The 18,183-nt window shown below is 41.8% G+C and overlaps 2 long non-coding RNA genes across 2 annotated transcripts in view; one reads left to right on the top strand and one right to left on the bottom strand.

The window, feature by feature from the left end:
- The window catches only part of LOC310687944, a 23,791-nt gene extending 18,371 nt beyond the window's left edge, over positions 1-5,420 (bottom strand). Inside the window, exon 1 of the long non-coding RNA XR_014516665.1 lies at positions 5,023-5,420. This is a non-coding gene — a long non-coding RNA (uncharacterized lncRNA). The remainder of the gene's footprint in view (positions 1-5,022) is intronic.
- Positions 1,751-17,932, top strand: LOC310687949. The gene is made up of 4 exons (XR_014516670.1): positions 1,751-2,227; positions 3,861-3,993; positions 14,754-16,102; positions 17,497-17,932. It is a non-coding gene; the product is annotated as an uncharacterized lncRNA (long non-coding RNA).
- The last annotated feature ends 251 nt before the right edge of the window (positions 17,933-18,183 follow it).

Genomic DNA, 18,183 nt, shown 5'->3' on the forward strand with positions numbered 1-18,183 from the left:
CAGGAAGATCAAATATTCCCTCCACTGGATTTTAAATATTGTGATTTCTGATGTCAGATTGGTGCCCTTTTTCCTTTTCACACAGACACTGACGTTTTTGCTCCATGAAGAAGAAGAAGAAGAAGAAGAAGAAGAAGAAGAAGAAGAAGAAGAAGAAGAGGAGGAGGAGGAGTTTGGATTTGATATCCCGCTTTATCACTACCTGAAGGAGTCTCAAAGCGGCTAACATTCTCCTTTCCCTTCCTCCCCCACAACAAACACTCTGTGAGGTGAGTGAGGCTGAGAGACTTCAGAGAAGTGTGACTAGCCCAAGGTCACCCATCAGCTACATGTGGAGGAGCGGAGACGCGAACCCGGTTCCCCAGGTTACGAGTCCACCGCTCTTAACCACTACACCACACTGCATATGTCACATTCGAAGATGAACAGGCAGCTGATGTTGTGGATGACATACCAAAGAATAGCTATTGATTTTGCTGCCTTTTCATGGCATCCAAAATCAGCTGCCTGAGATGGCTGTTTTGATCTGCCTAATGGTTGGTCCAGCCCTCTTGCAAATATTTACCAAAAGTCTTCTGTGCACTCTCATTCAAAGGAAACAAAACTCTAAAGGGCTTCCTCCATGAGGACATAAACCCCCAATTGATGTCTGTATGCCTATACATGTTTAGGCCCCTAATTCCACACCAGCCAGGAGGTGCGACCAACACATAAATCCAGGTTTAGAGGCAGGACTAGCCAGGGCCATTTTAGAGAACCCCTTTATGCATTCAGAAATCACAGGTACTGAACTGGGTTTCAGTATTAATCATTTGCAATCAGAGTCACAGGGCTGGGTGGACTGTTCCTTTTCTAAATGGGATGCATGATAGCTGCTGCTTTTAAAAAGCCCATGCTTTTGAGACTGACTGTTTTAGATTATTTAACAATCTATTACAACACATTTAAATTCAGTACAGTTAAATTTGCCCTACTATTCTATACGTAAAAAGGTAAGGGTACCCCTGCTATACGTACTATACGTTCTATACGTACTGCGTGACAATTCATATTTTCTCTCCTGATACAGGCAAGTGCTTCTAGCGTGTCTCTCTGCAAAAAATCTCCCAAATGATAGCATTTCCTACACATTGCAACACATCCCTGGTCTGGTTGTACAATGATGTACTCTGAAAATGCTGAATTGGCTGTAATGATAAAGAAGAGCCTTTCTTGCTGTTTAGCCTTCCCAAGGTGGGGGGGGGGGATCTTTATACGCTAAGCAAGGCAAAGATTCAGTTCAACAGGTTATTATAATAAATATACTCTCAGCAAGCTTCACCCTCAGCAATTCATTTTCTACTCGTCAGTAATGTCAAGTTAATATGCTTGTAGATTCTTCAGTAAATGCGCAGGCCTTTTATTGAATATTAAGAGCCATATTTTCATACTTGTGGTCCTCCAGCCTCTTCTCGACTGAGCATAAAACCCCTGAGTGATTGCTATTGATCTTCTAAGTTTCACCCCCCTTTTTAATCTATTTTTATCTCAGATACCTCTGCCACAAATTTCTTTATATTAAGTTCTGCAGATAGTGGTTTACATTGCCAAGTTCAATATTTCCAGTTCCATCATAACTCCACATACAAAACTCGCAAAATTGCCCAATTGTTATTCTTTCTATTCTTTTATTTCTTATTCATATCCCTGCAAAGGTAATCACACTTGCAGCCTCTCCATGTAAATCACAGTTGCAAAACAATGTGGGTTTTGTAGTTTCACAAAAGGCGTCTGATCCAGATTTCTCTTCCCCCTGCAGAAGGCAATAGCCCGACACCGGTCCCGAATTAGGCCAGCACCTGAATAAGGTAAACAAATCTCCACACCCCGGGGACTTTTCACTTAGTAGCATTATGGTTCATGCCCAAGAAAGACCTCCCAGGCCTTCTTGCTGTATTTACTGTGCCTTGTAGGCCATTTTCACTTCTCCTTAGTAGGCAGGACCCTGACTGACTCCAGCTACAAAAGCTGAGGTGGTTGAACCCTTGGGTTTGGGTATTGTTTGGCAGGCTTAGTTGAGAGAGGCTGCTAGTTCAGTCTCTCTTTTTCATTCTCTTCCAGAGGACATAATTGTAGAAGATACAGAATGAGCTTCCGGGAACTTCCGGCAGAGCCACGGCCATTGAAAGAAGGAACGGATCACATTAGAAAACACTGATCTCTTGGACTTAGAGGGCCACGATAATAGGTACGGGTGGCCTTTGTACCTGTGGTACGACAAAGTAAAAGTACACAAAGGTTTTTTAAACCGTGTGATTAGAAGATCGATATACGAAGTATGGGAAAGGAATAAAAATTTATTGGATTTATTTAGGGGTAAACATCTTCAGAGACAGACCATTCATTTATTATAAAAAACAGAAAAATTAATGCATCAAGGCATCATAAAGGAGTTGCCAGAAGAGCTTTCAGAACTGCAAAATCACACAGCACAGCACTGAAGTGGACACAATGGAGAGAAAGCATTACTGTTTGCTGGTTAAGATGCTTAGGAAAAGTTACCAATCCAACACCCATTCTTCTGTTACACATTTTTGCAGCCCTCCCAAACTCTGTAAAGCAAGGAATAGTAACTTTCATTTTTCAACTGGCAAAGTAAAAGGCAGAGATGAGCAAATGATGTGCTGACTTTCTTATCCCTGATCTCTATCTATCTATCTATCATCTATCATCTATCTAGTTGCTTATTTGTCTATCTGCACACCAAATAAGGCAAATCATCAGTTGCTTCTTCAAGGCCACCCTGTGAAGCAGTGGCTGGGACAGTATTATGGCAGGCCAAAGATTGTAACAGGAAGCATAAAATAATTCTGGACAGCACAGCTGCGAAGTGAATGAGATCCTGTATTGTCTGAGTTTGGAAGACCTTGGTTGCCTAAGTTAGGTGTGTCTGTTATGTTGCACACAGCTGGACCTGTTTTCCTGCTAGGCCACCCCTCCTGTGCTAGTGAGCACTGTTGTGGTAGCTAATGCACTCCATGAATCCCTGATAATGCTGGCCATGGGTTTGGCTTGCTCCCTCAAATCTTCTTTCTCAAAAAATAATGCACGGGTGAGAAAAGTTCCCTTGGTGGTATCAAAATTAAACTTCACTGAAATGTTGACTCGATCAAAAGCTATGCACTTACCTGTTCCAGTTGTAAACCTCAGTGAGCTTATTCTGGTGGGGTAGTTTCTCAGAAAGGGCATCAAAACAAGTTCACTTGGGAGTCCTAACTTTTCGAAGTACGTATTTGAAACTCAAAATAATTTGGTGACAAGTACATTCAACTAGTTTGGCAATATGAAGTCTCATCACATTCTTTGTCTGTATCAACCCGCTTTGCAAGTTGGAGAATCTCAGATGACAGGGTTATAAATAAATAAATAAATCTCTGCCTAAGACTTAGGAGTCTGTGTAGTAGCCAGTGCTTTTTTAGATGAGTCATTTGTTTTACTCAGCATAAGGTAGCTCCTTTTGTCTTTATATTTAGAAGTTTGGGACTTATGCGAGCAATAAAAATATCTATAACTAGCCATTACATACCACCATTTCCCCCTCATGGGCATAAGGTGTTGAGCCATAAAACCAAGGCAGCAATTTAGTAGCATTATATCTCAGTTTGAAACAGCAATAATTCAATCAGCTGTGTTAAAGAAACAGGCTGTACTGTATTGGACTTTCCTATGATTTCCCTTTCAGATCCTTTCATACAGTGCTCAAATTACCGGGGTGGAGTGATAGACAGGAGAGCCCTTCCCGGTCTCTTACCTTTTGTGACGTTTGAACCTGAAATTACACAGATTCATGCAGCAATCTTATTTATGTACTTTAATGTCAGGCATTAGAAATGATTACAGGTTGGAGCCTTACGGTGGGCTGCAAAGAACTGCACATAGATTTCAGCATGCCCAAGGAACTTGTATTTTGCAAATTGTTGCCCCCGCCATCTTGCACAGAAAACCACTTTTGAGGTAAGTTGATTATCAAAAGGTGGTGTGTGTGTGTGTGTGTGTGTGTGTGTGTGTGTACCATTCAAATAAAAATAAAAAACCCTACCAGGCATGCTCAAATTAGTCCTCAGCATCTCAGTTGTTAGTTCCCAACTAGACTGCCTTTAAAATAAGTACATTGATTCAATGTACAGTACCTCTAAAAACCTATCTTGCCCTAGGAAGAACATAAAAGTGAAGGTAAAGGGACCCCTGACCATTAGGTCCAGTTGTGGCCGACTCTGGGGTTGTGGCGCTCATCTCGCTTTATTGGCCAAGGGAGCCAGCATACAGCTTCCGGGTCTTGTGATCAGCATGACGAAGCCCCTTCTGGCGAACCAGAGCAGTGCACGGAAACACTGTTTACCTTCCCGCCGGAGTGGTATCTATTTATCTGCTTGGACTTTGACGTGCTTTCGAACAGCTAGCTTGGCAGGAGCAGGGACCGAACAATGGGAGCTCACCCCGTCGTGGGGATTCGAACCGCTGACCTTCTGATTGGCAAGCCTTAGGCTCTGTGGTTTAACCCACAGCGCCACCCGCGTCCCTCAGGAAGAACATAGTATGCTCCAATAAGCCATTTCTAAAAGTTATTGCATCTCTGAAAACCCTAGCAGGGCACTCAATTTTTATTTACCTTAATGAGAAACAGACTGGACAGATAGCTGGAAAAAGAAGCGGCAAGAGTCCACAAGACTTTCAAAGGGATTGATGCCATTATGGATGTCAGTTATCAGGCTCAAAATACTCTTCTGTTGCCATGGTGTTCAGATCTATTGATTCTTTTTTCTTTGGTAAAAGTTGCTGAAAATGCTATTTATTTCACAGTTCTCTCTCAGCTATCGTATCTAATTTAGCAAAACGAGCTCTCCATGTAAATCACAGTTGCAAAACTGGTTTTAAGGTCATTTGAATGTATTTCTGAGATTTTGATCGCATATATTTTATCTGAGATATCTGAAACAGTGCATAAGGCTCAGTGGGATTTAAAGATCTGGATGTAGGAATGACCTGGCAAAGAAGAAAAGGAAAGGAGGAAGGCAGCTTATCCTGTCACTTTTCATATGTGGCCCTCAGGAAATACCAGTACCTAAGGCCTATACATCTGCATGGCTAAATCCTGACCCTCCCAAAGGAACACCTATACATCTGCTTTGTTTGCCTGCATGACCTACAGATTCATAAAACTAATGATGAGGTGGGGGGAAATGGGGGGGTTGAAGAGGGTCAGTTGGGCGGGGGATAGAGAAATATCCCTATTTTCATCTGAGGAATTGTTGGAGGGTGTGCAAGCTGCTATGGAAAGCACAATTCAAAGTGTTGGTGCTGAGCTTTAAAGCCCTAAACGGCCTCGGCCCAGTATACCTGAAGGAGCATCTCCACCCTCCTCGTTCAGCCCGGACACTGAGGTCCAGCCCCAAGGGCCTTCTGGCGGTTCCGTCCCTGCAAGAAGTGAGGTTAGTGTTGGGATACTGCCAGGGAGACAAAGGCCATTATGCCCCCACGCCGATGCCGGATGATCCATCGATCTCCCGTAGATACAGTATCAGTCAATTAGCGACACGAAGCCTCGGAAATAGCTTGCCACATTCCAGAGCTCGTGCACGCTCTATCAGCAGAGTTCACACAACGAAAGGCGCACTCAGGAGAGCATTATTTACAACTTTATTCAGCGTTGATCAGAACAAAGAAAAAAACATGACTGCCTGCTTCGATGTCTCAGGCACAGAGAGAGAAACGAAAGCAATGTACAAACATAAACTTCCTGTGAACAGGAAATATGCAGACTCTGTGACTCACAAAGCCTGCTCCCTTTTAAGGTGGAACGGAAATATCCTAACAGTTACAGGGAACCAGGCAGAGGGCCTTCTTGGTAGTGGAACGCCTTCCCATCAGATGTCATGGAAATAAACAACCACTTGACTTTTAGAAGACATCTGAAGGTAGCCCTGTTTAGGGAAGTTTTTAATGTTTGATCTTTTATTGTGTTTTTAATATTCTGTCAGGAACTGCCCAGAGTGGCTGGGGAAACCCAGCCAGGTGGGCAGGGTAGAAATAAATTATTATTATTATTATTATTATTATTATTATTATTATTATTATTATTATGGTTTTGGTGCTGGAGGAGACTCTTGAGAGTCCCATGGATTGCAAGAAGATCAAACCTATCCATTCTTAAGGAAATCAGCCCTGAGTGCTCACTGGAAGGACAGATCCTGAAGCTGAGACTCCAGTACTTTGGCCACCTCGTGAGAAGAGAAGGCTCCCTGGAAAAGACCCTGATGTTGGGAAAGATGGAGGGCACAAGGAGAAAGGGACGACAGAGGACGAGATGGCTGGACAGTGTTCTCGAAGCTACCAGCATGAGTTTGACCAAACTGCGGGAGGCAGTGGAAGACAGAAGTGCCTGGCGTGCTCTGGTCAATGGAGTCATGAAGAGTCGGACACGACTAAACGACTAAACAACAACATTATTCTGGTTTAGGTGTTAGTTCAGTCCCAAAGGCCACTAAACTCAGTGGCATAGTGTGGGGGGTGCAGGGGGGGCCGGCCGCACCGGGCGCAACACCTGGGGGTTAGGGTTAGGGGGCGCAACATCTGGAGGTTAGGGCTAGGGGGCGCAAATCCACGGGTTAGGAGGCGCAAATTACTTGCCTTGCCCCGGGTGCTGGCAACCCACGCTACACTACTGACTAAACTTGCTAACAATCTCATTTTGTGCCTATAACCCAAGAACATTTTCAGTCAGTTTGATCCAGTGAACTCCAGAAGCAACATAGAAGTGCTACTGTTAAAACAACGGTTTTCCTTCACTGCATTCAGTTAGCTGGGTGAGGACTTTCCACACATCTCCTCACTGCTCTACTTGCCTGCCTCACCCTGCCTGCCTGGTTCTGACGCTTCCCTCACCCTGAGGCGTGCACAGTCCCTCGCCAATGGGCCAGTACAAATATAGGATAGAAAGAGATGTGTTATGCAGTCTTGGAAAGTACAAAAAGTTGGAGTCAGCCCGCTTTGCGATTTAGGAGCCCTTGAAATAAAAACGAAAAGAAGGTAGTTCAAGTCATTTGTTTCAACACAATCGAAGTTGCTCTTAAACTAAAAATGGGTCTTCCCAAATGTCTAGGGAAGCACTAAGGCTGCGCTTTGGTGCACACTTACTTGGGAAAAAGTTCAGTTGAACACAGTGGGACCCCTAAGTAATCATTGCCAGTGAAACAGGCAATCGTTATATATCTATTGCCGATCAATACTTCCTCTCATAATAGTGGCTGCTTCCCATTTACTAAAACACAAACGCTACAACAAAGTCAGATAAGACGAGGCTATATAAACCCTTCTGAAAACAGAGGTTATACCTCAGACATAAAAGAGAGATGGCTTGAGTTTCCAGTGTGCTTTAAACCAATCAGGAACAAAGCGTCTAGAATTATTAAGTGCCCAACAAGCTGTCAAGTGATTGCAAACCTTGTTGTTTTCCATGATGGACAGGTGACTGCAATTCTTCCAGAAGTGCTGGAGCAAGGAGCACAGGAAAAAGACCTTTACATTAATGTTTGAATTATTCGTGCTTTGGAGACTAAACATGAACGTAACATTATAGAGGGGTGTGATTTGAATACCAAGTAGGTTGTCTGCACTAACCTGCTTGCATGTCAAAGAACGTTGTATTTAGTTACCCACTAGGAGCATGGGTTAGATTTACAAATATACTGAAATCAAGCAAACGTTCAGTTTATGCTGACATAAAACTAAAGTTGTTATGATTTGCATCTGTGGAAATCCTTAACATGTAAAAGACATTTGTATCATAGAAAAACAAACAGACAAACTGGAACACAAAAAATTTGCACAATCTGCTATTTTTTACCTTCTCACTGACAAAATTTAGATTGTGGGGCTACTCAGACCAAAGTCTTCCTTCTTATGATACTCTTGGTGTTAAAGGGAAGAAAGATTGTTTTAACATTGTTTTGAAATAAACTTTGGAAACAATTTTTCTAACAATCCTGTTCACAATTACTAGTAATGTTAGTTTTGCTTATTCATATTTTATTGCACAATTAACTGCTGATTAGAGGGGTATGTTACCTGTGAAATTATTTTAGTAGGAATCATAGTAGTCACATTTCTTAATGCACATATACACAAGGTGCAATAATCCTGATTGTTGATATTCCCCATGTGCCTTCTTTCAATATCTGCATTTGTCCCTGTAGCCCATCACAACACACTATAACATACATTATTATTATTAATTTATTGAATTTATATACCGCCCTATATCCTGAGGTCTCAGGGCGGTTCACAGAACAAAATCAAAATATAAAACCACAAAATATATAATCAAAATAAAAACAACAACCCAATAACCACCCCACACACAGCAAAAAACACACACACAAAAACCCCCAAACCAGTAGATTTTTAAAATAACAACAAACCAAAATGTTGCAATTGCTTTCCATCACCAGGTGCACAAGTTGACTCTGTGTAACACCAATTATGCTTTAGTTTTGAACAGTTTTCATAATCTTGGTCTGAATTATAATTGGTAAAATGAGCCACAAAACACTCGGCCAAGTGGAAAGTGAGGGAAGAGTGGAAAGACTGAGAAGTGTGTGAACAAATGTTTGGAAGGCACTTAAAAAGCAACTCCATGCCAGTAGCCAAGTTCCAGCTGCTCAGACTTTGAGCTTTTTGAAGGACTGAGAAAACTGTTGTAATAGAGAACTGCGAAGAGGAAGTCTACTCTTCAGTTCCTTTTGCCTTTAGATGTACTGATAGAAAGATGGTATGATGATTCCATGAAATTTGGTGAGCGTAAGTATAATAACAGGGACGCAGGTGGCACTGTGGTGTAAACCACTGAGCCTTGGGCTTGCCGGTCAGAAGGTCGGTGGTTTGAATCCCTGTGATGGGGTGAGCTCCCATTGCTCGGTCCCTGCTCCTGCCAACCTAGCAGTTCGAAAGCACGTCAAAGTGCAAGTAGATAAATAGGTACCACTCTGGCGGGAAGGTAAACGGTGTTTCCGTGCACTGCTCTGGTTTTGCCAGAAGCGGCTTAGTCTGCTGGCCACATGATCCGGAAAAACTATCTGCAGACAAACGTCGGCTCCCTTGGCTAGTAAAGCGAGATGAGCTCCACAAACCCAGAGTCGTTCGTGACTGGATTTAACTGTCAGGGGTCCTTTACCTTTTTAAGTATTATAACACACCCACTCTTCCAGTGACAACAAAATGCCAAGCTCTGCAAAACGAGTCTAAAGTTACAAAAACCATATGTTAACGGTCCCCAGATAAGTGAAGAGAAAAGCAAGTAGGATATCAGCCCAGAACAGACAGTGCAAAATGTTCCATACTTCCACTTTCATGGAAGCAACAGCATGGAGGAACATTTGACTTGGAGCAACCATGCTAACAGGTGCTGCTTCCTGGCAGCACTTTTCTGGAAGGTTGTGACATCTGAAAACATGCGGATGACACACAGCTCTACTTCTCCTTTATATCTGCAGCTGTGACGGGGGATGTGCTGAATGAGAGCCAATGAACTGAAGCTCAAGCCAGATTAAGAAAGAGGCGCTGTTAGTGGGTGGTTCCCTGGATGTGATCGTTGCCTGCTCTTGCCGGGGCTACACTCCCTCTGAAGGAGCGGCAGCATAGCTTGGGGGTACTCCTGGATCCTTTGCTGTCAACTGAGGCTCAAGTGGCCTTGATGGCACTGAGTGCCTTCCATCAGATTCGGCTGGTGTGCACCGAATTAGACAGGGATAGCCTAACCTCTGTTTTCTATGTTATACATAGGGCTTCCGCTGAAGATGGTTTGGAAACTGCAGCCGGGTTGCTCTCTGGAGCAAGACTGTCTGAACTCCAATCCTGGTCTGGCTACACTGACTATTAATCAGCCTCTAAGCCCAATTCAAAGTGCTGGTATTGACCTATAAAGTCTTATGCAGCTAAAGACTGTTATATCTCAAAGACCACATCTCCGCTTATGAACTGACTTGGACCCTGCGATCGCCATCTGAGCTTTTCTTTATGTGCTCCCTCCCCACGAGGTCTGGGTGGTGGCAGTATTTTTAAAGGACCTTTTCAGTGGTGGCTCTGCAGATCCTCCCTTCATAATACATGGAAAGTAGTGAAGCCAGGAACCAGGACATGATGGAAGGGGCAGACCCAAAGAACTTGCTCCTGCTGTCTCCTTCACTCCTGTGAAGCTTGAGCACATAATAGGGCTAGGGCTACTGTTGTACATCAGAGTGCTCTCAGAGGGTGGTTTGTTTGTTTTTTAATGCATTGGGCCATGAAATCTTTATTCTTATTCACATTTGAGATTCTCTTTCTCCTCCCCCCCACTACCCTGTAGCTCAGCCTTTGCCTCTTTCATGAGACCATGCGTGTAGGGATGGTTGGGGCAGAGGATTTTGCAGTTTTAACTAGGCCAGAATTCTTGTAATGAGCAGGGACCTCTGAACATTAATTCCTCAGGAATGTGTTCTGTTAGCTTCTAACCATTCTGATTAAAAAAGAGAGCAATGTACAGCTCAATAACCGCGAGGAAACAAAATTAGCCAATTGGGAAGGAGGAGGCAAAGATTGAAAAGCCAGTGATAATTTAAATGTTGGACTTTAAGCCTTAGAGGGGAGAAAGTCAGGACTACAGAGATCTAGGTCAGGTTTCAGAGCCATAAAATTCAGATTATGGGTAACCAACTTCTGTTGGGGGTATACTTAGATCCAGAAAGCATGCAGGAGCTAAGTAATGGCAGATAATCATTCTAAATTCCAGCCGAATTTCAAATCCCTCATTCAGCTTCCTCAGACTAAATTATCCCAAGATCCAGAACGATCTTTCTTAATGTGTTGCTTTTAATGTAATTGATGCTCTGAATACCAACCGATGAAATGCTGGTAGCTACAATACATTCCTTTGTAACTGTAGCTTGTTCTCCTTATAAATGAATACGTACTTTTCCCCCATTAGAGTTATTTTATATAAAAGATGTCAGTAAGTGAAATTAATCATAAGAAAATAGCTAATGTCAAAAATGCACTATTTCATCATTAGTCATTCCACTAACTTCTGGACATTTCTTCTTATTGCCTGAGAAAAATAAGAGAGTTGACATGGCTAAGATTAATTCTGTGATGCCCCTGTAAGTTCTTAAACTTGCTTTCAAAAACAGCCAAATCAAGCAGATGGACAGTGTGACATATCCCCAGAGTTCTTTAGAGAGTCCATACCCCTCTCCTTTAATCTGACACCATTGAGGGTCACTAGATAAGCCAACATAAATGGGTTTTGGGTTTCCCCAGCTTTACCCCAGGACAAAACCTACCTAATATCCCTGAAAATTATTAGCTATCACCACATACTCAATATATACAGCTATAAGACTCTCAAGTATCAGGATTTGCAGAGAGGGGATTTGAGTATCCTGAGAATCATCACTTTGTCGTTTCCCAACCTCTGTCCCACCAACAACTCAAAGAGTTAACATATACGCATTCAGTAGCTTGGCTTAAAAGCTCTCAAGGAAACAACACAGGAATTGATCTTAACCAGATCTGAACACATTAGATTACTCTAACCTAAAAAGTAGTTTTATTAACATTGCAATATAAATATTGCAGTCAATTAAATCAACAAGCAAAATGTTGGTTCTAGCTTCTAAGGTCTATAACCTCTGCTTATAGGAAATTAACACCACGGCAAGACCTAAATCAGGATATTAGGTAGGCTGAAACCAAGGTCCTATTGGATCCTAGAACAATAGGCAGGTAGGATCCTAGAATGCAACAACCGATTGGCTTGCAGGAGAAGACCAATCAGGCTCCAGGAAGCAGTGAATCAGCCTATTAGGCTGGTAGGATCGTAGAATGCAACAACTGATTGGCCTGCAGGAGAGGACCAATCAGGCTCCAGGAGGGAAGCAGAATCAGCCAATCAGACGGGACTCATTGTGTAAATAATGTATATAAATGCCTGAGGTTTGGGGGTCAATTCAATCACAATTTTACAAGCTGCAATAAAGAGCATGAAATCACTGCAGGACCCCGAGTATATTTCAGGGATCAAACCTGCAACCTTGGCATTACCACCACCATGATCTAACCAGCGGAGCTATCCAGTTGGTTATTTTGATGAATTGCTGTATTTCCCTTTTCTCTGCCAATGGCTATGGTTTCCAGGCTATCTTGATGGGACTTTTCATCTGGTGAAATTTGCTACATTGGCAGTTATTGTGATGTTTTCCTACTAGATAATAGTCAGGTCTGGGGACAGAGGGAATTCTGTATAAGGCTAGTTTGCTTTTTTTAGCTCCACTAACGAAAAGTCTTCCAATGAGAAAGGGCAGGGCCAGCAGCCTTCTTAGATTACTCTGACCCATATCCAGAAGAATCAGCTTCTAATCCTTATCAAGACCTGCAACTAAAACCAAGATACAAATATGTAGAATAAATCTCTACTTGTCCATATGTTGCTGTTAGCTTCGGAAGGACTATTTTATATTTAAGCAAGGATTTGCCTTGTAAATTTAGTAGCCTTCACATAAAGACTGTGTGGATTCCCCTACCTCACCCCACTTTTTTTCTCCAGTTTTTTCCAAACACAACTTGAAGGTGTTTTCTCATTTTCATCAGTGCACAGTCTTCACTTGGTAATTCTAACAGCCGCAAAACACTGGATGGCCTCATCTTGTGCTTGCTGCACACAAACACTGGATTACTCTAATCCAATCTAATTTCATAGGATATAGAGTCCAGTCTCTTAAGACATATGTCTGACCTAGAAGTGCAAGTATATTATTGCAAAGCACTTTTACAGCTAGAGGCACACACAAAAAAGATTGCAAAGCTTTAACAATGGATAGTGTATGATTATTCATTTCGTCATCCTCTTTCAGTAGGGAAAACTAGTTTTAATTAATATACAACCCACATTAGCAGACAAACAACACTCTTTTTAGGTTAAGGCTGTGTACACACCAAAGTGTCAATGTGCAGCTGAGTCACATTGATCCATTTTTTCTGTTTGTGCTTTTGTGCATGTTCATTCATACACGAGAGCTTTCCATTGAACCTATCCACACCAGTAGGCATTGGTTGATGGGATGTATTTGCATTGAGTTTTGTTGCCCCAACCCTTCAATTAGTACTTCCACACCCTCCCCCAGTTCTGGCAACCTGAGGTCCTTGGTGGACATGAATACAGGTATTTGTTTACCTGTGTGCATGGCCATCACACACACACACACACACACACACACACACACACACACACACACAGGTTTTCCAATATATCAGACTAGCATAAAATGGCAGGTTTAAAGAAAAGTGTGTGTGTGTATTGTGGCTAACCCACTCTCTCCACCACAACAAAAGCCTTATTCTTATATTATTACCATATTGTTCTTATAGATACCTACCATGCTTCAGCTAGGGAAGGAATCTACAGGAGAGATGTTGAATACAGTGGTACCTCGGGTTACATATGCTTCAGGTTACAGACTCCGCTAACCCAGAAATAGTACCTCAGGTTAAGAACTTTGCTTCAGGATGAGAACAGAAATTGTGCTCCCGCGGCGCAGCAGCAGCAGGAGGCCCCATTAGCTAAAGTGGTGCTTCAGGTTAAGAACAGTTTCAGGTTAAGAACGGACCTCCAGAACGAATTAAGTACTTAACCCGAGGTACCACTGTACAATACTTGGCTGTGGAGAAACACAAAGGGAAAGGAGGTCTACATTTAGAGTTTTAAAAGCGAGAGCCAACCCCTTAGCTTAGGCCTGGAAATGAATGGGTGGCGAGGGGTGAAAAGCAGTCTAGGATTCTTCTAAGCGAAACTTTTCCTGGTGCTCATTGATGATAAAACCATGCTACAAGTGGCCTGTTTAGCTTGTTGATGTTCCAATGTGGGTGTATTGCCTTTCCAGGAAGCAGCAATTTTGCAACAGACTGCTGTTCCAGAACTCTTCATATTTAGCACAAAAATCTTCTTACTTGGACAGGTTTTCTTTTCAGGTTGCTTGGCAATTGCAAGAGTGTGGGCGTCTGACTCTCCAGCACCTCTTGCTTAGATTTTATTGTGTTCTTTCTCTCTTTTATTCCATATTTACAGAAGAGAGTTGATCTCTCTGTGCGTGTTTGATTTAACCCCTGTTATTATGGACTTATAGGCACATGTATGCATATGTCCGAAAACCCTTGTAGAACAGCAGACGCTAGCAATTCAAAAGCCTCAGTATGGTAATAACTTTACTAGAAATGTCACAATATTCTAATAATGGTTACAGTTCTTCAGGCATGACAATACAATGGCCCTTCAGCGTACTTTAAAAGCATTTGTTATGGTTACTGCTTAACTCTTACAATGGCGCAGTTCTGTAATTTTAGACTTTGAAATGGTCTTATGGGGAAAAATAACGTATATTAATTCAAAATGTAGGGAGACAACCCTCAGACCCTCCCCAAGTGTCCCCATTTTCCAAGGACAGTCACGGATTTACAGAAGCCGTCCCAGTTTCTGATTTGATCCCTGAATGTCCTGCTTTTCCCCTATGGTAGGACGTTCCTATTTTCAACGGAGAAATGTCGGAGGGTGTGCAGTTTTGTGGCTCCCCCAAACCAAGGAGATAACTATACGACCTTCAGAAAACATCTGAATGGGGAAGGGTTTTTAATGTTTAATGGGTGGCATTTAAATAATAATAAATCTTATTATTACTATTATTATGGAATAGAATGTCCCTGTTTTCATCAGAGAGATGATGGAGGATATGAACCCTGCTGCATTTGGGAAGGCTGCTGCTTATTCTGCTGAGTGAGGTCCTAGACTTCTACCCCAAGGTCTTACCCTGATTTCACCACTGCACACAGTAGGTAAAGGTAAAGGTAAAGGTAAAGGTGAAGGGACCCCTGACCATTAGGTCCAGTCGTGACTGACTCTGGGGTTGCGGCGCTCATCTTGCTTTATTGGCCGAAGGAGCCAGCGTACAGCTTCCAGGTCATGTGGCCAGCATGACTAAGCTGCTTCTGGCGAACCAGAGCAGTGCATGGAAACACCGTTTACCTTCCCACTGGAGCAGTACCTATTTATCTGCTTGCACTTTCTGCTTTTGAACTGCTAGGTGGGCAGGAGCAGGGACCGAGCAACGGGAGCTCACCCCATCACAGGGATTTGAACCACCAACCTTCTGATCGGCAAGTCCTAGGCTCTGTGGTTTAACCCACAGCGCCACCCGCGTCCCTTACTGCATACAGTGGTTCAAGTCAATAAAGTAAAGACAGTCTTTTATAAGCAGCTTTTCCTTCCCATTTGTTGTTGTTGCTGGATCCAGCCATTCAAAGCAGAGCACCTGGAACAAGCAGTATGGAAGGATGAAGCGAGGGGAAGGAAGGAATGAGACGTCTGTCTCAAAAGGTCGCAACGAAAAGAGCCCTTTAAGTGCACTTTTTAAAAAACCTGCTATTTAGATAAAATTAGCCGAAGCAGATTAGCTTCTTTCTCTTAGAATGCCACAAATTACGTAAGCACTAAGACATTCCATCACAAAATTAAAGATTATGATTTCTGAAATCTAGTTTGAAGAAAATCTACACTAGGAAATAAAGCTCTCCTTCATGTATTAATTAACAGCAAGGGAAATTAGATGAACATTGGTTCTCTCTATTAATACCTTCTTTCAGATTAGTCCCAGTAGGAAACTGAATAATTTCCTCAGGAGAATTAAAGCCCTTCTATTTGTACTAATGACGGGGTGATTTATAGGATATTATTAAATTATGTGGAGCAGCAAAGAGGCAAGCAAAACTAATGAGGAAAAACAGGTAGCAATTATGAAATATATGGTGACTTCGTAAGCATTGTTTAGTTTCTTTATGTTAAGACTTGGAGGCCTGCTGCATCTTGAAGTGTACTTATGTAAGGTCTACATGTGCATAAGCAGGAACTCTGGCATGACCAAAGTTTCCAATCATGCGTACAACTGTAGCATCCATTACTCACCTTTGACCAAGTGAGTTGAGAATTGTTGGGTGAACGGATGAATGGAATAACAGCTGGATTATTTCTAAAGGTGCTACTGAGAAGGTGGGTTCTAACTTTAGCAGGTCAGTATTAACATTTATAACATTTACTGTATTACGAAGGATTCAAATGCAATACAAGCATAGATAAAGCAACGTAATATCATCAAATACATCCGCCTTCATTATGTTAGTTCAACACAGTCATAAAGCATCATTTCAGTATCACTAATCAACTAGCAATTTATTATTATTATTAAAAAGGTAAAGGGACCCCTGACCATTGGGTCCAGTTGTGGCCGATTCTGGGGTTGTGGCGCTCATCTCGCTTTATTGGCTGAGGGAGCCGGCGTACAGCTTCCGGGTCATGTGGCCAGCATGACTAAGCCACTTCTGGTGAACCAGAGCAGCACATGGAAATGCCGTTTTTTAATTATTTCAATTTCAATTTTAATTATTTAATTAACATTTAATTATTTTAATTCTAATTTTTAATTATTATTATTACTAATTAAATTTGCATACTGCCCTTCACCCCTAGATCTCAGGACGGTTCACAAGGTAAAAAAAAACACAAAATAAATAATAAAAACAAGAACAAATACGAAGCAAACCAAGAACCCCCATTATACCTTTTGACACACACAGTAGTCCCCTTTGTTGCTACCCTATTTTATACTATTAGCTATGCTTAAGTGCTTAATCTCTTTGAGGCTTCTGCAGAATGAATTGTTGCATTTTCCATCTCCCGATGTTTCCAAATTGTTTTCTTATCCATAACACAACTTGCTTATCCCTTTCAGTCATGTCAAATATGGCATTGTTTTCTTTCCATCAAGCAATCTTTCTTCAAAGACAACTTAACCCAACGATTTAACTGTTTTGGTCCCTACAAAAGGCACGCCTTGCCCTGGGTGATGCTATTTATTCTAGAACCAGCCCTGTTTGCTGCTCTGCCTCAGGCAGCAAAATGTATTGGGCCAGCCCTGTGAACCAGAGAAAACAGTGTTCCTGGTGGGTTTATTGAATGGATTTTATGAAAATTCCTTAGCAGCAAAAAGGGGAGACAGAACGTACAAAGGAAACACACACCCCCATACACCCATGTCGGCCAGTTGTACAATTGGATATAAGAAGGCAGGAATTACATGTTCCTGCAGAGGGACCTTCTTTGGATATGACAGTACTCCAAATTCAAGTCTAAATAACGTCACAAATGACAATCCTTTGTCAAAGTTATAGAATGTATAAATTTCTTAATATTTGGAGTATATAAATAAACAGCCTGTTTTTTATTTTTTAAAAAACTTAAATTTTCTGTTTAGATTCTAAGCAAGCACAGCTGCTTATGGTAGATTTGAGGAAACTGCACTGTACTCATTGTCTACATACATTTTGAAAGGGTGGATCATGCCTAGAGTAAATCTTAAGTCAGAATATCTTCCTCTTTTTTTAAAGTCCAGGACGTCAAAATACAAAACACCGATGGCCGAGTGTGTGAATATACAGATCTACATACCAAATAAGCTACATATTGAAAGACTCTCCTCCTCTCCCTATTGCATCAAAGCAACATATATGACCGACATCAAGTTCAAAGAGATTTCAAAGATTTGTATTGTCAAGGAAAGGGATTTGATACTGCAAGAGATTGTTGCAGGCTTCACCCAACACAGAAAGATCCTATGAACCATGACCCTTGATTTAATATACATATAGCAGGAAAATGCCAATTCAGACCTCATTAGATCTTATTTGTGGCATTAGGGGTCGTTGACCAACTTAATTGAAAGCAGGCATGTAATAGCTGAAACTTAAATGAAATACACCTTGCTTTAAGGATGATGATGATGATAATCCTAATCGTAATAAATGACTTCCACACACTCTGCAAGTGCTAGTTATCTGGAAAGGCCTTTCATTCTTGCAACAAGCAGCAATAATTTTGGAAATTTCCTACACTCAAAAGTTTCATTCGCTGGCTCTGAGTTGATTTATGATTGGAGTTATTGCACTTCCCTGCAACTTTCCATTTAAGTGAATTCCAAAGTGGCTTTCAAACAATATATTTAATCAACAGCAATTTTTAAAAAATCACAGTTAAAGCACAAAACATCACAGTTACAATGCCCGAGCCATTTAAAA

This window comes from Podarcis liolepis (genome assembly GCF_965112155.1).
Source record: "Podarcis liolepis genome assembly, chromosome: 10".
In the NCBI taxonomy this organism is placed as follows: domain Eukaryota; kingdom Metazoa; phylum Chordata; class Lepidosauria; order Squamata; family Lacertidae; genus Podarcis; species Podarcis liolepis.